The following is a 19,537-nucleotide window of genomic DNA, read 5'->3' on the forward strand; positions in this document are numbered from 1 at the left end:
CTGTTTTTCTCCAAAACAGCAGATCTATGCTCTTTTAAAAGGACACCATCTGTCTTTAGATAGTCTTAATTATTACACCTGATCCCTCTATAATGATAATAAAATACTGCCTATCAATGGAAAAGTTAGGCAAGACCGAAAACCCTAGACTTTTGTGAAAGAGGTTTTGTGAATGAGCAGTTTTGCTATCATATTAAGCTGAGTTTGCTATATACCTTAAAAATTGCTTTGAGAACCTTAATAGATATTTCTAAGAAGTTTTACGGAAGTTAAACTTACCTGCTATATTGATGGTTGGACATTTCTGAAGAGGTAAAAGGTTTTGACAGAATCAGGACCCAAATTCGTGAAATTCTTTAAGGCTGAGATCTAATACACTAAGAACAAAGAAAAAAACAACCTAAGATGCCTATGAAGATGGAATATCTTTCTAGCCAATGAATGTTTTCTAAATAGAGGCTAGAAGAGAAAATAGTGTCATTTTTTTCTAGTCACCTTTAAGAAAATTTGATTTAACTCACTTATGCTGCATATTTAGTTTTGATGCCTAAGGACTCAAGAACAACAATGCTTTGTTAGCCACTGAAGTGTCTATTAATGATTTAGAATAGGTTGAGTATAGTATTATGCAATACAGAACACTAAAAATTATAACTTTGAGCCAAAAACTAAGTATAAATAAGTATATTAAAACACCAGGAATCTCTGAAGTGAAGTCACATGCACTTCAAAAGAGCGAAACTAGCTGTTTAGAACACATCTAGGTCATCTGTCATAATCTACTTCCAACACTTGTGCCAATTTCATTTAACTGACAACTAGCCACATTACTGCTCCAATATGGTGAAAAAGCCATGGTCATTGCAGCTATCACTGTTAAACAGGGCCAACAGAATGATAGGCTTAAGAGCATTATTTCCCTAGTGAAACTACCTTGATCTGTTTGGAGAGTAAACAGTTAAAGTACATGCAGAAATAAATATGAAAGATCTTTTTTAGGAAACAGAAAACAGGCAGCTATTGTTTGTCTTGCTCTCTCACTGCTAGTCCATTGTTTCAACCACTTTGTACAAGGTCACTGTTTTTCAGACTCATTTTCTGCTAGAATTGTGCTCAGATATTGTGTGGGGTGTTTTTTTTGGCTGGTTTTTCTTCTTTCAACCACAACAGATAAAAGACCTTAACCTCAGCTATGTAAGCAAGGACCATAAACCTGCAAAGCTCATTGTAATTTATGAGCTCAAATGACTGGGTTTGTTTGACTGCCTGCTCAAAAGGATTTTTGTACCCAAATCCAAAGTTATAATCTTTAAAAACCCCATTTACCTACATCAAAATTCCAAAAAGTCTACCATTTAACAAGAAAGTTACCAGGTCTCTAAAATCCTCCTGTGGACCAAGCAAGTGGTGCCTTGCCTTGATAATGCCACTTTGGTGTAAGCTGTCACTTACAAACTTGGGTTTTTATCAACCTTGCCTTAGAGGCACAAGCAGCCATTACACAGCAAAGAGTGGAAGATGATGTTATCCCACTACTCTTTTTACACTGATAGTCTTTGAAACATCTGCCCAGGTACTGTAGATCTGGACTGACTTTCCAGAAGGATTCACTTAGTCACTTCTCACACTTCGCTGAAACAGAGCACTAACCATCAAGCTATAATCTAGTCATTTGGAGGCACTGTCCCATCTTTCATGGAGTAGTTACTGACTTCATGTCACACAAAGAGCCAGACCTTCTTTAACTTAATACTTAAGAGCACTCACCTGGAAGAGAGCACCTTCCCATCCTTCAGTTACTATGAAATATTAACACTTGATCAACAAGCATTGCCATTCCCAGACTGAGACCATGCAGTATGGCTGCCTGCTCATCCTCAAGCCAGCTGTTCCATGCAAAGCAGAACTGACTCACACAAGAAACTCAAGTCCCAATTCTCTCCTTCCACTTCACAGTTCTTTTTATTACACAGCAACACAAGGCCTAATACCATGCTGTTCTTAGTTAAATCACCAGATTACAGCCAGTCTTATGTCTCCACACACTGTACTAAGAGGAATTTAGACTTCAAGTAGCACAGTGGTGTTCAGACAAATTGCTAAGCTGCCAAATTAATACAGACAAAATAAGGGTGCTACATGAAAAGTGGTTTGTAATTTTACTAGTCAGACAAGTTTAACATTTACTGCTACTCAGAGTATAGACAAAGGGTAGGTGATAGCAGACCCACCACAACTGGAGCTTTCAGGCACTGAATCCCAGGCAGAAGGGAATGATACTTGTCAACACAACTGACCACAAAAAACTCACTAGAAAGCAACCAAACAGGCAAAAGCAGAGTTAAGAATCATCTTTCCTTGACTGTTCCTTCAGTCAGTTGTAATCATTCTGTTACTGTAATCCACTTAACTGAAAACACAACCTAAAAACACAATTTTGAAATGTGCAAAGCTTTGAAAATTTCCAGCTACAAGTAGATAACATTTCAGCCTTTTAGAATATAAGCTGATACCCAGAGTTCTGTATTTTTCCAATGTGCTTTTCCTAAGAAAGCTGAGCTCAAAGGCAAAACATGGTTTTCAGCAAGACCCAGCATTTAGATTTCCTATTTTTGATCAAAACACAGGAGACTACAGTCACCGAAATAACCTGAAATCAGCCAAGCTCACTGAAACATGCTTGCCTCAGCGATTTAACTCAGGCTGCTGTTCAGTTTCACAGTCATGACAGTTATCAATCCTTCAGGCTGCATGGAAGGCACTTATTTCAAGGGCTCAGGTATGCGCTACTATTGGACTCACGCCATTTGCAGCTACACTGCTTCCACCTTGGCTCACCTCTGGGCTGCTTACTGATGAGAAAGAGTGCTGCCAAAATGCCTGGGCCTGTCAAGTTGGCTCCTCCTTCCAAGAAGGCCTCCAAGAAAGCTGCTACCACAATCTGAAAGTACAAGAGTAGCAGGAAGGAGAGTCTGAAGCAGGTCCACCCCAGCATCTTTACCACAGCAATGGGCATCATAAACACCTTTATCAATGACATCATTGGATGCATCACTAGAAAAACATGTCACCTGGCACATCACAAAGACTGCTGCACACTGGCTGCTGCCCAGGGAGCTGGTCAAGCTTGCCATGCTTGAGGACACCAAGGCTGTCAACCAAGTACAGCACCTCCCAGACCTAAAGTACTTTTACCCAGTCTGACTATATCCATACCACATTATGGCAGAACTTCAACTGAACATGAACTCTCCTGGCAGACCACGTTTGTGCCCCATACTACATGGTTGTATGCCTTGGCAGAAGCTGTTTCTACAGCTTCTGCAAGGTTTCTTTTAATGGGACAGCAGAAACAGTCTGGTTACTCAGGAAGGGCAGGAAAACAGTCTGGCTACAAAGCAAGCTATGGCATCTGGTGAGAAGTAGCACACCATTCTGACTTCAGCAGTATCAGAAGCAGCAGATCAAATCCCCTATGATCTGCTGTGTCAGCTCATCCACTAGACTCAGGGCAAGAGCTACCACTGAAACACAGTTAGGAAGGGATCCCCTATGTCATCTCATCTGCTTGCTGAACAGTAAAGTCAACAGAAAGCATACAATTCCTGACAGATGTTAGATCAGCCTGTTTTTGAAGGCATTCAGCAACAAAGACACCCCAACTTCTTCAGACACTCCAGCACTTATCCTTAGCACTGTGAGTTTTTCTTAGCTTTAACTGAAGTCTCCTCCACTGTAATTTAAGTCCAGCATGTAGCAGTTTGGTAATTCAGGTGTTCAGACTAAAGCTGAATTCCTAAACATACACAATAACACAAGGTAGGACCAGAGCTGTCCAGTTCTTGGTTTGAGTTAGGTACATAAGACTATATTGCATAGCACAGACTGCATGGCAAGTTAGAGGGCCTGAAGGGTAGCCACAGTTATCACAGATTTAACCAATAGAAAACAATAAAGGTAGTATGACAAGACATGAAATCGGGATTCACTGCCCAGAAATCTCACAGAATCCATCATCTAAATCATCCTAAGAACACAGCTGAATCATTGCTTTCTTAGAAGGTGGTAAGGTAATCTCCTTTCATGTAGCAGCTCAGTGGTCACTGTACAGGTCTCTCACCTTTGAGCTTTTAATAAGCTCAAACTGGCCTGTCAGCTTGTGGCCTCATGCTATCAGCAGGCACAAAATTTATAAAGTTAGGCCTGCACGATAAGAGCCAAAGATAATAAATTAGCCACAGCATAAGCTACAATACCTGCAGATAAGTTCAAATGCTTTAAGACTTCAAGACCCTGAATGCAAAGTTAAAGGCATAAGTATGATAGGGTCAACATACATCTTAGCTAGAAACTTCAGGCTTCAAGGCTTTCTGAAAATGATAAGATCACCAGAAGAGGCTTTAACATGTACCAAATTGCTGGTGATTCCTGGAAAGATGCAGACAGTAACTTCATGTTTTCCTTCCCACCCACACTTAAGCAGATAAAAGCAAGCACTCAACAAATTCACCTGTAATTTGTCACAAGAGTAGGATCACAGGACATACACAGCTTATTGCTATTACATAACAGCACACTCATACTTGCCTCAAACAGCCAAAGCTGCATTGTCTTATTCACTGCATACACTGGGCTTGGAATTGAACAAGTGTTTCATGTGCCAGAGAATTTAACCAATCTTTTGCTTAAGAAAATCTTGACACCCTAATTACAGTACTACTGAGATTATCTGGATCATCTGGAGAGCAGAAGCAGTTGTAACTTTGAGGAGACAAAAACATCTGTTGGAGAAGCAGAATGACACAGCAGGCAGGAAGCTGTTAAACGATGTTTCTTTTTGGTGAAAAGTGACCTGGACCATCTCTTCCTGTAGCATGATTAGCAGGAAGGAAAATTCCACACAGTTCCCAAAGCAGAAAACTTCCTTCCCTGTCCTGTTCTTTTTATTCCTGAAAATAATTTCTGCAGGCAGAGATAGGACAGTTCCTCAGGCTAGCAGGACAGAGCAAAAGGAAGACTTGGCTTCTGGGAATACCTGAAATTCTTGAACTTGAGCTTCCAAAGCTGAAATTTTAACGAAATGCTAAGAACAGCTAAAACTGCTAAAAGTGTTCTCCAGTGGATACTCCATAACTAAGTTAGCCTTAGCCCACTAAGAGAATGACTCCAGAAGTCAGTGCGGAGCTTTTATTTTGCTTTCTTGTTAACAGAAGCATATTTAATACATAGTCATTTATCATGTATTGCTTCAACTGTTGCTAAGTGAGAAAGATCTATGGATTTTGTTTGCCATTTGTGTTCCCTACAGTACCATTAATTGTAAATTAATTGTAAAACAGACTTTATGCATTCAAAACATTTGTTTAAGCTATATTATTGCTTTCCCTGGCTAGGGACAGATAAGCTGATGTTTCATGTGTATAGGGCAACACAGAACATTAAAGCTGTATTGCCAGGTAGTTGTCCTATGTTGATTTATTTGCTAGCCAGAACTATTTTCAACTAACAAAGCTAGATCCTTGTTTAAATGCAGGTACAGTGATAACAGCATAGAAGTCCTTACTGGTGACATTAAAGGATTTTCAACATTAATTTCCTAATTCCCCTCCCTTCCTAGCTCAGAGGATCACTGACAGACTTCATTAATAAACCAAAACTGCAGCTGTGCTTTCCACTATTGGTTCTCTCCACACATAGATAACCTCTTCCACAAGGAAGATAGCCTACACACACTCAATTTAAAATAACCCTTTCTTGCTATCTCAATTTTTGGTAAATAGTATCACATATGTTGAAGGGCTATATGCCCTTTTCCAAACAGCAAACTGATAGTAGAATATGACTATATCTTCTGCATACTGGGGAAGGAAAGCAGCAGCCATGCCTAAATCCATGGCAGCTGAAGTACTAAGGAAGAAGGCTTGAAGAGCAGACATGAAAAGACAAGAATCACATTCAGGTAGATCTCAAGATATATTAGAAATGAAAATCAAAGACAGTGGAATAATTTAAAGCAGTTATTCCATCTTATATGGCCAAAGTTTTAGTCTCATCAGATAATTTCCTCTTTGAAAGATAAACATAAGGAAAGGTGGATTTCCCTTCCTAGAAAGCTTACTTCCTCAGAACTTTAACATCCTCTGTTTTTCAAAGTCACCCGCCCATTAATAAAACCTCAAAAACATTTTTTGCCTCAAGGCCTTCCACTTTTTCATCAGTTTAGACCTGTCCAAAACAGAAATACTCAATTCTCATCCTTAGGCAAAGATCACTACAAGAAACAATGGACTAGTGAAGGCCTGCACTTAACCTACAGATAACATATGTGATTTCAGCTATTCTCCATTTCTAAAATGTCTCAAAAACTTCACATACATAGAAAAACAAAAATTTGAGAAGTGGAAAGGTAAGTTCTCTCTACTAAATTTAAACAGGCTCCTCTTTTCAGATTTCTCCTAAAAGAGAATGCAGATAGAGATATTTACAATGTTGTAGATAAAAACACCAAAAAATGAGGGATGTTGAAATAAGTTGATTACAAATGTAGCACTCAAAATACATTATGCTCTTCATATTACCTTCTGTTAAGAACCATCCCAACTTGCAAATTAAGCTGATGCACATATTTGATTCCTGTAGCAACTAGACTAAATACTTCTATAGAAAATTAGGAAAACCTTTAATGTTAATTTTTAAGCCTCTGCATTCTTCTGATCAGCAGAGTGAAAAGAAATGGCACATACCCAACAGTTAAAAACTATCATTTGAAACCAGAGCACAACAGTGAGGGGGAGGGGGACACTAATTTCTACACAGTATTTGTATAGCTTTAGGTTATTCATAACAAAATCAGCTAAAGAATGGTGGAATGAGCCAGAAATACACAAGCCATATCAAAAATCTAAACTCATGAAGCTGTGTATTTCAGACCAGGTTTTATTGTACTTTTTGAGTAGAAATGTAACTAAAACTCGGGGCTGTCATGTGAGCCATACCTAATGAAGTAACACATGAAATTTTTATAATATTGAAACATTACAGCCTTTAGCCCCTTCACTTTATGTAGACAGTGACATTTCAAGTCTCAAAGTATTTTGATAAAGACAGCACAAAGTTAAACATAACACCAAAAATACATTAACCACAATTTTCAAGTCTGCTCAAGCATTTTTTTTTTAGCTTCCAGCTTGAAAAGCAAACACAATTTGAAGCTAACTGGTGCTCATCAGGTTTTAGGAGGCAGAACTAAACATGCATGTTCCAGGATATCCAAAAACATGGTAAAATACATGTTCATGCACGTGTGGGCACATGTGTATGTACACACACAAAGGCATTTCCAGGAATAAATGTACCATATGTAAGGTTGGCAAATTCATTAGATGGTGTTATCCTTTTCAGCACAGAGATCTTGATGATAGGACTTAGATACCTATCTGAATTAAAAAGTATTATTCAATATTTAAGTGACACAGACTGAAGTACATCGTTTCTGCTCACTTTTAAATTCTTTACATTACACTCCAAAAGGCATGTTATTAGGAATTTTGTGCTGCACTTAAAACTAGAAAACTAAAAAACTGGATACTAAGCCCTTTTCAGTGTGATTTTAAAAGTGCACAGATTTCCTGTAACTATTTTTAAAAAATTCAGGAAGAACTACCACTGTCTTTAGAGAAAAAATACTGAAGATACCATATTCTGTGCTCATTTCACTTCCAAACTTTTTTTTTGCTAAACTTAGATCTGCCCTCTTCAAACAAATGCTTAAGTTCTAAAGTCCTTGTTTAGAAAGTGCCATTAGAAAGTATACTATATATACACCAATGGTTTAAGATAAATCACTGAAGAACAGATGTCAAAATCATTACTTCTGAAAGTCTTATTCAGACTAGAATTTTGTAAGCCTAAACCTGAATTTCAGCACTTAAGGCAGGAGATACTCATTTAGTATGGCATCTTTTCAGAATTAGGATTTAGCTGTGCAAAACTAAGGGTACAAATTTTAGTCATACTACACTCAAAGAAGATGGCTCTCAGTCTAGTTCCAAGCTTAGCCCTAAAAATTCATTAACAAAACTATTTGCTTTTGACACTCAAGAGCCAAAACTCCATTTAGACATGTAAAAAGGTCCTCAATAAATACTATCTACTTGCCAATGTTAAAGAAAACAAGTTGGTTGACAAAAGGAGTAGCTTCTTTCAAGAAGCCTTAAATCACAGGTAATTAAAGTATTATTTTAGGTATGAAATATGTAGCTTTCTCATGGCATTACCAGTAGTTAGCTCAGAAAAGCATACTTTCAATGAACATAAAGAAAAGCTGTTCCTAAACATACTGGAAAGTAAAGCCTAGGAAAATCTGGTTAAAATCTGCACAAAAATGAAGCTGACAGGAAGTTAGAGTGAAAGGATTATACACAAGGAAGTCAACAGCACAGTTATTCTTAAGTCATGTTTTGAACTCAAGCCATCCTCCAGCTTCAGGCTCAACTGATAATTTGAAAACTCTGTACTGGCAAATATATACTTCCCATAAAGCATTCACTTTGCAGTCCTGATACAGAAATCAAGAGAAATCAAAAATGAACTGAAAACATTTCCTTTGAAATTTAAGTTGCTCTCCTTAATGGCCAAGATTGACAAGTTTTCCAAGCATCTTTGAAAAAAAGAGTTAAACAATGCACCACAATTTTTCACTTGCCCCAAACTACCCCATATCTGACCCCTACTCATGCAATTACATTATTCCACTGGTGGCAGAAGACAGCTAGCCTAGAACCCAATTTCCATAAGGGAGATTCACATAATGTCTATTTGAAAGCCCAGGTCAGATTTTTAACACTTCATCTAAAGTGCTTGTGAACAGCCATTAAGGCTTTAGCGTTTGGGTCCCCCAAGGCTAAACTGTAATATAAAAGGATACAACTGCAGAGGGAGATCAGTTTTTCAAATCTGCTCACCCAGATTAAAGTGTACATATAAAGACCAAAATGCAAGAAAATCCATGGTATGCCTTAGCATAACATGTATAGGTCACAGAAAAATGTTTGACTACAACTCAAATATAAGGACTTGCCATATTTTGTTATAAAAAACTCAGATACTGAACTGTATGAATTTCTCAAAGAGCTGCTCATTTTTTCCCTTCACACCTGTTTCCTTTCACCCTAAATAGGATGATGATTCTTCCTGAGAGGATTATTTCTTCACAGTATTTTTGAAGCCTGACCACTTTTTCTGCCCCTTACCAGGAGCACTATTGTTCAGGCATCTGTCACACAAGTACAGTATTCAGGGTGCCTAGTTATCTGCAGTAGTTTAATTCAAGCAAAATGCACCCAATGAGACCACTCTAGCTTTTTGCTTTGATGCAATCACACCAGTCCAAGCCCTGTAACAGTGTAATACAGCTGGCTCCTTGTCTTCCCACAGCACCAATTACATTCCCCCCCCTTCCCTTTCAAGAGCTTTCATAATACTCTTCCCATCTCATCCTGCAGTTCCCAAAGCTCACATCCCTCTACAGTATTTGCTCAGTTTTCCAACAGGTATTTCCATCTTCTCATAACAGACCATAACTTACCATAAGGAACACTTCCCAGGTTTATTTACGAAGCTACTACCTGCTTGTTCCTCAAATCCTTTCTGAACTTTCACTTTTGCTCAGCTGCTTACAGGAAATCATCAAACACCAGTGGTATCACAGTTAGGTGGAGGCCAAGAGCACTTGATATTAAAAATACTCAAGTTGATCTTTGAAATCAAGTTTGCTCCATCTTGTCTGTTCAGCTCTTACTGCAAAGAGCTCAGTCCCAATGCCTTCTTCGCATGATAATAATTTAAAGTTTAATAGAAATAATTAAACATAGAAGCTTCTGTTCAAATAACAACTTAGGTGAGTCTTTATATCCATTAAGAATGATTCACCTATCTCCTCTTCTGATGACAATGATACAAAGAACACATGCCAGAATTAAAAGTGGGCCACAGAATCACAGATCAGTTGAACTTGGAAGGGACCTCTAGAGACAATGTAGTCCCAACCCCCTGTCATCTACAGCACATTGCATAAGACCCTATCCAGATAGCTTTTGAATATCTGTAAGGACAGAGACTCCACAGCCTCTCTGGGCAGCTTGTTCCAGTGCTCAGTCACCCTCATAGTAAAGCAGCTTTTCCTCATGTTCAGGCAGAACTGTGTTTCAGTTTGTGCCTACTACCTCTCATCCTGGCACTGGGAACCACTGAAGAGTCTGGCCCTGTCCTCTTGACACCCTCTTCAGATACTCTCACACATTGATAAGATTTCCCCCCCCCCGCCCCGTCTTCTCCAAGTTGAACAGGCCCAGTTGTCTCAGCCTTTCCTCATAGGAGAGAGGGTCCAGTCCCTTCATCTTAGGAGTCCTCTGCTGGACTTGCTCCAGTAGCTCCATGTCTATCTTGTATTGGGGAACCTAGAACTGGATACAGGTGGGCCAGGCATGGCCTTATCAGGGCTGAGAGGGAGGATCACCCTCTATCTTCTGGCAATGCTCTTCCTAAAGCAACTCAGGATACCACTGGCCTTCTTGACCACAAGGGCACATTGCTGGCTTATGGTCAACTTGTCGTCTACCAAGACTCCCAGGCCATTCTTTGCAGAACTGCTTTCCAGCAGGTCAGCCCCAGCCTGTACTGCTGTATGTATTAAAACATCTGCATAAGAACAGCATAACATCTATTATTGTAGCTCAGATCATAACACTGGATACATACATAACATACTACTGGATTTATGTCTATTTGTGGCTTTTAGTTAAACTACAATTGACTTACACTTTAGAAAGTTACAGTTAAGATAGCTACACCACTAAATATGAGGAAAAGCAAACCAATTTATATGTGGGGTTAATTTAACAGTATCTCTGTAATTATTTTGGTCTTCTTCATAAGAACACTACTGCCTTAAGCTGGAAGGCATTCTCCTAATGCTTCATTATAGTAAGAGTATATCAAGTCTACATGTTAACTAGAATAGGTGCAAACTTGCAAACAATTTTTTCTTAGGGCTTACAGTCCTGACAAGTTGTGTCACTGAATGTGGCCTTCGCTCAGATACAAGGCTGTAAAAAGTCATCTGTAGATCAAATGCCACTGTCAAAAGCATGTGAATGTGTAAATCTACAGGTATGCAAATGAGAAATTAAAAAACTCTCCCTTATACTTGTTTAAAGGTAGAATGATAATATGCAAGGCTCAAATTACACAATCTCTATCTGCAAAGTGACCCTTAAAGAACAGGTCTGTTGAGGACTTTGATTTGCCTTATTATCTGAATGCATGTCAAAACAAAGTCTTTGGTTTGGTCTTTATTCTGCTGTCAAACTTGTCAACATCTCACTTAGCTCTTGTACAGTAGCACTTTCTTTGATTAGCTTCTTAGATTATTCTTACTCAAAGCAAGCCATTTGACTACATCAATCATGTGGAAATTTCTTAGAGATTCCTAAGACCTACAGACTTTTTCAAAAGGAGAATAGACTGAAATTACCATGAATTTGGTATCTACAAGAATGTCAGTACTGGAAGTTCCCTGTTCATTGGAAATTCACTAGAAATGAAACTAAAAATAAAAATTTTATTCTGGCAACTGCTGACTTCTGTCAGAAGTTGCTCATTAAAATGTGTAAAATAGCATGACTAGCTAGTAGCAGCTGCCAGACATACATGCTTGATCTATGACTTAGTGATACTTACTAAACATTTCCCACTGGTATCCCTTTGGGACAGTAGTGCTTGCTTCTCAGTATAAAGTCCTTACTATATCTCCAATAGAAAAAAGTTGATGTATGTGAGACAACAGCTGCTTGAGACTTTAAAAGGGTAAAGGACTAAACATAGGCCAATAGTGTGATCTTTACCTTCAGAAGGGAAATATCCATTATATACTTTATATAGGCCAGTCACTATGGTTTTGGATTGCCTCAGGAGCTATAGTCTGTTTTTGAAGTTCACTGTATCAAAACAAACCTCCATAGATGCACCTCAGTTCTAAAAGCAGCGGCTGTAAAAACCAAGCCAAAGCTAGGGCCACGTAATCCCTTAGCCCACCCCTTATGACCCACACAGGCTGCTTCAATGGACAGAGCAAAACATTCCGTTCTGGAGATTTACTGAATAGTCTTCATAAAGCACTTATTAATTCTCAGGAATTAACAATCACTTTGCATCAATTCCTTATTCCCTCTATTTATCATAGCTCAAAGAACCACAGCAGCTCATTATCTGCACAGAAGTTTAAGGATTAGAGAATGTGAGGTTCTCAAATGAACATGAAATTCAGTGAGAAATAAGTATTCAGTACCTTGCAAATCTCATTTTACATTCCCACTTGAAAACTTGGTGCCAACAATATCTTAATTTCATATATTTACACATAAGGAAATAATTTTGATTTTATACTTATTACTTCTCACTTTTAATATTAAGAAAAAATTAAAATATTCAAAGAAAAATATTCAAGCATCTGATTTAGGTATACCTCCCCTACACTGCTTGTGCAATAACCTTGGGTTATTTTCCTTTGTGGATAATTTTGATTAGGAGCGAAAATATCATGCATACAGCCATTACACCCTATAGTAATGCATGTATCCTCCAATTCAGGCATTTTAACACTTGAATTGATCCAGAATCATGGACAGCCTCTCTTCTTATGCCCTAAAATTAAACATTGGCAAAATACAAGCTTTTAGGAAGATGCTCCTATCAGACATCCTTGCTCTAGTCAGAGTCAAAACATTGTATGAGATTAGATGTCAACAGCCATGAGATATTTTACTAATATTTACATTGTTTTTCTTCTGGTCAAGAGACCATAAACCTTAACACTGCCATACGTCAACATATTTATTCTTAGAGATCATGCTATAGTCTACTCTGTTTCTGCATTTCATACATATTATACTAAAAATACAAATCTGACCATTCTGTGTTTCTTCTATGTATTTTGATGGATAAACTGAAGTATTATATAAATTTTTGCCAAGTTACATTGTTTCATAAATGTCTTTGTTCTTTTACTGGTACTCCTCACTAAATCTAGACACGGGTCACCTTAATTCATTAAGGACACCCATCAGGTGCCTTTCAAATTCTTGCTCCAGGCACAAATATCCATACCATGTCAACACAAGAAAAGCCTACTATATATTCTATACCTGCATCACATACTATTGCCATAATGTGGAAGAAAATACCTATACCTTTCTGCAAGGTTACATGGTGTACTTTCTGGGGCTTCACACACTTGTACCTATCCATGCTCATCCCCTTGAGAAATACATGGCTTTATTAAACATGATCACACTCTTAAGGTGTTCTATACTGAAGATATTTTCAATTCAAGCTAGGATTAAATTGTCTTCAGACAAGATGAAAATATGCTAAAAGAACATTCAAAGGCTAGCCTGCTCTTGACACCTAGTCCCTATACCCTTCCTCATCACACATTACACCATGCAGCCCTAGGCCCCTTAGGGAACATTACAGCTACCTTTCTGTCTTGCTGTAGTTTAACAACCATCTCATCCATTGACTCTGATCAACAGATTTGGATAAGGAACTGGACCCACTGTTTTTAAACTGTTTGAAAAGCCACACTCACTTATTTTGACCTTCAGTCACAGCTACTGATTCCCTATGAGAACTATTGAGACCATAAACAAATACATCCTTTAGACATCCACTCATTTTTTTTTTCTTTAAAATAAGCCTGCAGGGCCTTGGTCTTCAGCTATAGGAATTGTAGTTATTAAGTCCCTCTCCCCTTTGCTTTCTCATGCACCTCTACCTTTTCTTTTGGGTCCTGAAAAAGCAAAAGCATAAATACATTGCTTGCAGTTAAAGCTAATCTGCAACTGCTGCTGAACTATGGATAATTTAAGTTACCCATCTAACAGTTCAGTGTATACTGTTCTAATACTTGCACATAAAGTCTTAAAAGCAAAACTTTCATCATTCCATGCTTTAACATTATCTGCTGAAAAAGCTAGTTAAATTAGCTTATTGTACAGCTTCCAACTGTAATAAGACAAATCTTCAGCATCAATTCTAAAAAATGTTACTTCGGTTAAAGTACTTAAGAACTACATCTGTGCTCTTCAACTCCCTGTGATGGTTAGTGAGGTTACGAGTCAATGAATCAGGTCATCATCTTAATTCAGTTCAGAAAGATGACAAAATAAATCTATTTATGAAGAGCTAGAAATAACAGAAAAGGCTCCGTCTTTGGAATTTGCTGCTTCACAACAGCACTCGCTGTGGCACATCACTTACAAAACAATAAATCTGAATAGGAAAATACTACATACTACAATTTATGGTTCAAAAAGAAAAAGCAGAAGCAGATCTAAACTCTCATCATTCAGCATGCTTTCACTCAGAGGTTCACACTGGCCTTAAGTACTTACTTCTCCCCATTATCACACCAGTCTCATACATGAGGTTTTCCATTACATCAGTGCCTTTGAAAGTCTTTAGCTTTTGCTTTAGCCTGGACTCAAGATAGTTAAGAAACTTCATAATATCAGAAAAGTCAACATCTTTTCCCTTATATGCATTTTTACATACAGTACAGTAACTGGGAACAGTTACAGTAGTATACTTTTGTTAAATAGTTTCATGAAAAGGAGCCACATACTATTTGAAGAAAAACGAGCACAGAACATGCCTATGTCAGTCTTTTCACAAATAGGAAGCTACACATTATGCCCAGCAGTATACGAGAAGAATATAAACTGGCAATGAGTGACAGGCTTAATGCAATACTGAAATACTGACATGCAAGAGGATCAATAGCTGTGTAATAGGATATAGTGTCAAGTTACACATTTGTTAAATGCTAGTTTATAAGCAAGTCGAGATCATCAGCCAGTATTTCCACATTATGCAGTCTTGCTGGAGCAGAAATATTGTTCCAAGGTCATATTTGATGCAGTTTGCCCACTCAGATACAACCTCATCATTGGTGTATTATATTCAACACCTGATCTTTCTGACACAGAAGTGTTACTGGGCTATTGCACAGTGTAACATCATACCATGTACCTTAACTTGATATTTGAGTGTGCTCTCTGAGCACACACCATCCTTCTTACTCACAGGTTGGTCATAAGTATACTGCACTTCAGAGGCTAGTTCTGAGGCTAGTCCATTGGCTGAGGGTAGGTAGCACATTCCCACATTAGCTCTCAAGGTTACTGTGCTCCACAGCCTGCATGGTTTTGTTTGCTGCTTATCACTGTTTGCTCAAAGTTAATGATTTTTTAAACAAACAACATACCAACTGTTACACCGCTTGATTCTACTTTCTTTGGTCATCCTGTTCTATCATTTCTATTACAATCTCCACCTTCTACTATGATACTGTGTTTTAGGGTTAATTTACTTGCTTTTGCTTTGTTTGTACACTGTTTCTGATGACAACACATGGGCCCTGAGCCACATTAGAAGGTGATCTGTATCAAAAATGTTTGAAGTGACTGCAGTGTTAAAACATGACTGCTGATGTTATTTACATCATTGCAAACCAAGAGGGTTAGACTCTGCATAACCTACAGACTTTTAAGCCATGTACAACTCTGGGTTGAAATCATGGCTTCACTGAAACATGAAAAACTTCCAGACTTCAGCTGAAACAGAGTATCATTTTCTGCTACGGAAATACCCAACTCATCCTGTATCATCTGATCACCAAGGCCGCCTAGGTAATCTGTTTATAGATGCACTCTAGCTGATCACAAGCTAAAAAACACATCTTAAAATCCCCCCATGCTCATTTGATTTCTACATCAGTGACTGGATTCTACCCCTTTATACCTACCCTTACATCATGTGGAATTAATTCATATTGGATTCACTTAATTCCTTTTTCTTAGCTCCAATTCATTTAAATTCCTCCTCAAAAAATCAAATTCCACTGCAGCACCTCCCATGACAATTACTGTCAAGTCACCAATTTCATTTAGAGACAGACCTTACCGAAGAGAAAGTAAGAGAAAAATCTAATTTGCTAATTTAAGACCTGCTAAATCTATTTCTTACTGTTATAAGAGCTCTCTTATGGGCCTGAACACCATATGGAAAAGCTAGCTCTATTTGTTTATTAAGGATTTTCATTATAATTATGTACATAGACTCAATTACAAGCATTCAGGCACTGTACACTGTAAATGTACATACCATTTTACAGAACATGGAACAAGGCAGTTTTCGACTCACTGTGTGACCCCCATATATGGATATACAAAAAGTTCATACAGGGTGTGTTCTTTCACTAATAAAGAAAAATCCTGAAACAATTCAAGAAGACACAGCTTTTCTAAAGAAAACGCACAGTAACAATCCATTTCTGTATTGTCATTTTCAAATGCAATGTCTCATGCAGTAGATAGTTGCTGAACATGCTTGTCCAAATACCTTTGCAGGACATACATACAAAAATAACACTGGAATTTGGCTTTAACTACAGAACACTGGTTACTAATTTAACTATTAAGATAGCAAATCTCAAATTCCTGATCTCATGCCCACTCAACTATCCAAATTGTTTATTTAAGTGTGATTTAAATCTATGTAACTATCAAATAAGCATTCATACCAAAATATCATTTATGTTTCTATAAGTCCAAAGTGAATCAGAACATTTGGTTCAGTTGTCAGCATTATTTTATGCATTTCAGTATTAGGCAATTCAGAAATTGTATTATTCAGTGAGAAAGCAATTAGTAATTCATGAATGAAATGTTAAATTTAACATAAGCACTATCTGTACTGAGAGACTTGTTTTATTGACCTAGTTCAAGCCAGTTTTAATCTCAGAAGCAGACACTGTGCAATTAATACCCAATTCAGAGAAAATTATTTTTTAATTGGAAGTCTACAGCATTAACATACAGTCTCATCAGAAGACTCATCTGTTTGCTATTCCTGTGCATTGGTCTTCATGTTATTTTCTCTGCCACTTTTAGTAGAAAGCTTACCACAGATTGTTCAATAAAGTTTAACCTTCTTGTGCTATTGCTGTGCTTGTGCTCCATGTGGAGTGCTGGCTTCCTTCCTTTTATTGAATGCCAAACGAAGGGACACAATGGGTGTGTTGTGCTCTGTGTAGCACAGTATGTGCTATTATCTTTAAAACGGAGGTGTGAGCTGGCTGTAATACCACTACCACAGTACAAGTACCACAAACTAATCAAACCCAGCATTGGGGCATGCAGTCCACTGAAAGCTTGTGCAAAAGCTAGTGCAAAAGCTGCTTTCTATTATGACCTACATACTGCACAGCAGCAGTTGGACAATTCAAACATAGTTACATTGAGGCTGAACATAATGCATGAATTCCAGTACTGAAAAATTGAATAATTTAAGGCTTTTCAAATAACATCTTCACAAGTTTTGTTTTATACCCTATATTATCCTCACACTACAAAGCACAATGGAAAACAAAAATCCTTTTCTCAGTGAAAATGCAACCATAGGATTTTATCAACTATTGGAAACATCCTTCTGAAGCAGCGACCATATGGCACAGCATGATAAAATATTTAACAAAAATGCAATTATATTAATTCAGCAACAGCTTTGAACAAGCCACTAGCTAGTCTCCTTTTCAATGGAAAGATACCAGGGAAGGTTATTTCTTGCATGAAGTTTTGCTCAGAGTATTATTTTGCAAAATTGAAATGCACCATACAAAGGCATACCTTTTACACAAGCCGAGATGCACAGCAGCTTCCCTTTGTGGAAAAGTCCAGAGGCAGAATCTCCTTAGCCAATCTGCTAATAAGCAGCACATAAACCTGAGAGGGTTATTTGCCCAGCCTGCAGTACAGAGTCCAGCTGAACCGCACACCTGCTTCTTCAGTAATGCCTGTTTACCAGAGCAAGCCAGCAGTGCACAAGGGCAGCAAAAGGAAAGGGCACCACCCTTCTCCTGGATCACCAGCTTTCACTGAGTAGCTAGCAAGCTGTTGAGATAACACTGCAGAGAAACCTTGCCTTTACAAGACAAAACCCTACTCCACTGCCTGACAGCAGATATGTAGCATTATCACTCTGCATTCCACCTTCTCCGATCAGCTAGCAGGAACAGCAGTCACCAGCCTGTCAAAATGGCAGCTTGTAAGCATGCTCAGCTACAGTAATTACTTGTGCCTGTTTCTTGCTGCCTCTGAAAAGATTTTTTTTGTTTATTCCATGGTAAAGCACAGCATAATATGTCACATTGTTTTTCATAAGCAAAATGGCTGGTCCTTTCAGCACTGCTGCAGACAGCTCATTGGGTTCTGCCGGCTTTTCGGAGCCATGGCAACAGCCAAGAGCCAGCCCGCCCCAGCAAGGCCAGCTGGGCATGTGCAGCTCTCCCACACCCCCCTCACCAAGCAGGGCAGTCTGTGCAGGCCTGCTTCTCATTTTGTAATATTTATGCATGTAAAGAGAAACTGTTAGATTACTTTGGTGTTTATGTGGCTTGCACTGCATATTGTTTGTACACAGCAGAGACTATATCCCACCACAAGCAACCCAGGGCCAATAGGATGCAAATTGCCATGGGAGATGTAGAGTAAAAACACTCCTTTCTTTTTCAGGCATTACATTTAAGCATAAAGATTATTTGGCAGGGCAAAGCAATAAGCAGAACAGAAAAATCTTAAGGGCTACTTGATTTAAAAAACAGAAAACACCATTACATAGTAAAAACAGCGTGTAGTCAACAAAACTCACTTATAAGTAGTCATCACAATTACTATAAGTGTTTACAAATAGATCTCAATCTTAGAGATTAAAGTGTTGCTGTTTATTAGACAAGATTCAAATAATTGTACATGGTCATCACCATGTAAAACAATTTTGTTTATAATACATTTTTTCTTTTGTTTCTATTCTTAATTCAAATGAGGACATTTGAAAAAATTGTAACTATATATAAAAATCCCCACTGTCCAAGGGCTGCCATTATTTCATGTCTCAACTCATAAGGAGGCAGGAACAACAACTAGAAAGTACATGTAGCACTCTGTCCTAAAATTCTTGGAAAACCATTGAGAAATGCGTTACCTAGACACTTCAAAGCATGCTGTATTCCATAGAAAAAAATCCCAAATATCTGATTTGAGGAAGATTTCTTTCAATCCCTTCCAAGTCATAAGCAGGGATTTACTTAGTATGGATAATTAATCATGGCATTTTTCTTGTTCAGGCTTATGCTTTTAGGGCTACATCAGATTTGTTCCCTCCAAGTACAGCTTGCAGAAAAAAGCTGTGCTGCTACACCTCCACCACTCCAAGTGGTATTTTCCCTTCAGGGGAAAAGGCAGTAGCCACTCAGTGGTGTCCCAAGCAAAGAAATAAGACACTGCAGTACATTTCACACATTTCTTTCCCTCAGCAGCTTTACTCAGGAGCCCTTGTGGAAGTGTTAGCTTCTCTGAAAATCAAATACTACCAGAGGAAAATGACCTGTGGGGGCTTACTGGTTGTCTTCTCAGGAGAG

The 19,537-nt window shown here is 38.2% G+C and overlaps 1 protein-coding gene across 1 annotated transcript in view; it reads right to left on the minus strand.

Moving 5' to 3' along the window:
- The window catches only part of SORBS2 (sorbin and SH3 domain containing 2), a 168,951-nt gene extending 150,675 nt beyond the window's left edge, over positions 1-18,276 (minus strand). Inside the window, 1 exon segment of the mRNA XM_064511053.1 lies at positions 17,748-18,276. The gene's annotated coding sequence lies outside the window, so the exon portion shown is untranslated.
- Between the last annotated feature and the right edge of the window lie 1,261 nt (positions 18,277-19,537).

The sequence above is a fragment of the Dromaius novaehollandiae genome, chromosome 4 (assembly GCF_036370855.1).
Source record: "Dromaius novaehollandiae isolate bDroNov1 chromosome 4, bDroNov1.hap1, whole genome shotgun sequence".
NCBI lineage: Eukaryota > Metazoa > Chordata > Aves > Casuariiformes > Dromaiidae > Dromaius > Dromaius novaehollandiae.